Consider the following 2,866-nt stretch of genomic DNA (forward strand, 5'->3'; position numbering starts at 1 on the left):
CAAAAGAATGACCTTCCCCACAGTACACATAGGAAACTACTTTGTACAAACTTGGTGGCTAAGCTACAAAATTACTAGTACTATTAGTGGTAAACTGTTTTAACAGAAAGGAAATAGACGATACCTGAGCTGATAACGAAGTGAGGGTGTCAAATTCATGAACTCTGGCTACACATTTTTTTGAAGCTGTTCTATTTGTTGGCCATTGATAGTTATTACTTGTGATCCTCTCAATGATCTCATAAGCCTCATTATAAGACTTAAAAAAATTACACCATTTGCAGAAGCATCTACCATCAATCTTGTATATGCATTGAGACCATTATAGAATGTCTCCAACTGGATACAATGTGGAATCCCATGATGAGGATACTTATGCAGTAACTCCTTGAATTGCTCCTAAGCCTCATACAAAGACTCATCATCCAATTGTTGGAAGGTTGTGATCTCGTTCCTTAACTTAGCGTTTTTGCTAGGCGGGAATACTTAACCAAAAATCTCTTTACTAGTTCTTGCCATGTTGATAATTCGTAATTTATACATATTTTGTCCCATGTTTAAGCACATTTTTGGATGAATTATCATTGGATTTGTGGAATTCGATGCTCCTAATCCTTTAATTTCATGTTTTATACTTAGGAGAGCATAGGAGAGTAAAAAGAGTGAGAAACGGGCCAAAAACGGAGAAAATGGGTCAACGTGAGAAATCAACACGGCCTGGACTTCTTTACACGGGTAGACCAAATGCCCGTGTCTTTTTAGCAGACTCTAACATGACCTAAGCCACCTCACACGAGCGTGTCACACGGCCGTGTCCCTATCGAAACCAAGTCTAGTTTTATTCGGAAAAGGACACTTTTAAGGGTTTGGAAGCATTCTAAAGCCTATATAAACACCCGAGGAGACACTTAGAGGGGACACGGAGTCTGAGGCAAGGAATTACTTAAAGAAAGCTGATTGATCCATCTCAGAAGACAGATTCTCCTTCAAGACTAAAGATCTCCCTTCAATTTCCTTTAGGGGTTTTTGGGTTTTCTTTATGTTTTGTTATTATTATTCTTCTGAGATGTTTTTTTTCTACACATATGAACTAAATCCCCTAAATATCCAAGGAGGATGAAACATAAGATGGATCTTGTTATTATTTTCTGAATTATATGATAAATACTCGATTTGTTCTTAATTATGTGTTCTTAATTCTTGCTTTAATATTCCAAGATATTGATTCAAGTATTGATGTTCTTATTCAGAGGAGCAAAAGTCCCTGTCTAAGAGTAGATCTAGCATAATTAAGCGGAGTTGATTGCACCCCTAGACATAGGGCGACATAAATCTACGAAATTAGGGTGAAACCTAATAAAGGAATCCATAGATCGAGTTAATGCAACACTAGGGGTTTTAAGTAGAAAGAGATTTCAATTAGTCAACGTAGGGTTAGACTTTGTTAGTCTCGAGAGAGATAATAATATAAATTAGGGATTTCTACGGATCAAGTCAAGTGAATAAATCATCTAATTCAGAGTCAAATAACAAGTGAAGTCTAGGTGGAATTTCCATTGGGCATTGTCTAAATCAATCAGTTTTCCCAAAAGTATTTCCCCAATTTACTTCTTGTGCATTCTTAGTTTAGTTAATTAGTTTAGATAAAACAAAACCTCTTATTTTTAGGCTAGATAACAAAAAGAAGGTTAATATTGGTACTTTTAGTTCCTGTGTGTTCGACATTTCGGTCTTACTATAAGCTATACTACTGCTCGATAGGTGCACTTACCTTTATCGTGATAATACTTAGTTTTCAAGTACGATCAATCATAAATAGAAAACTTATCACAGAACATCACATATAGATATGGAACTTGGTGGCAATGAATTGAGCCATGGTTGTGCTCGATCTCGCAACGAGTACGGAACAACTTTAACCTTGGTGCATCTTCAGTCACACCAGCTATCTTGAATGAATCACTCACCTCTATAAACAATCGAAGATGGAGATATGGATCTTCTGTGGCCATATAACTAAATTGGCCCACTGTATGGAGCATTTGAAACATCACTGGTTTTAATTAAAATTGGGTTGCCTCAATATCTGGCCTTCTAATTCCCGGGTTTAACTCACTAAAAAGTGGCACAGCATATTTTCTGATGCATCAATCCCTATCATTGGAAATAAGGATAGGATTTCATACATGATCGGCTTCATTACCTTGGTCTTGATTTTGATTTCCAAGGTCCATCTCGACTTGGCTTTGAGCTATTAGTTCACGTCTTCTTTGTCTGAAAGTTCGGTCAATTTTAGGTTCTACAAGGAGTAAATCGATAATTCGATCTATGCTTATAAACACCTAAAAAGAAAATCATAAAATTAAAAAGAATAAGTTAGTAATGTTAGAAATAAATCAAATTGAAAATAAATAATTTCAAGAAAGAAATGACTATGGCAATCGTTGACAATCCTTGGCAATGGCGCCAAAAACTTGTAACTCTAGGGTTGGTGCCAGTGTACACAGTCGTTATCAAGTAATAAATAAGTATCGAGTTATCATCTCCATAGGGATTGTATTTGCTCCAAGTCTCTGAATTTGTAAAATTATATTAACAATTTGGTAAATAAAAAAACAATTTAGTTGAGAAGTGATGATTAAAATATATTAGACTAAATGCAATGATCCCTAATGCAATTAACCTAAGTATGCAAACTATATGAATGAAATAGATTTTAGCAAAATTAAACACAATTTGCAACAATTATAACATAAATAAACTAGGACAATTACTTTAATTAAACTCAACTTATTATCAACATGCTTAATAATATTCGAAAAAATATTCCATGGCAACTTGATCTTTCATGAGTTTGGAAACCATG

At 34.8% G+C, this 2,866-nt stretch overlaps 1 non-coding gene across 1 annotated transcript; it reads left to right on the forward strand.

The window, feature by feature from the left end:
• The first annotated feature begins 355 nt into the window (after window positions 1–355).
• Window positions 356–462, forward strand: LOC121210493 (small nucleolar RNA R71). Its single transcript, XR_005905611.1, has one exon. It is a non-coding gene; the product is annotated as a small nucleolar RNA R71 (small nucleolar RNA).
• The last annotated feature ends 2,404 nt before the right edge of the window (window positions 463–2,866 follow it).

This window comes from Gossypium hirsutum, chromosome A11 (genome assembly GCF_007990345.1).
Source record: "Gossypium hirsutum isolate 1008001.06 chromosome A11, Gossypium_hirsutum_v2.1, whole genome shotgun sequence".
NCBI lineage: Eukaryota > Viridiplantae > Streptophyta > Magnoliopsida > Malvales > Malvaceae > Gossypium > Gossypium hirsutum.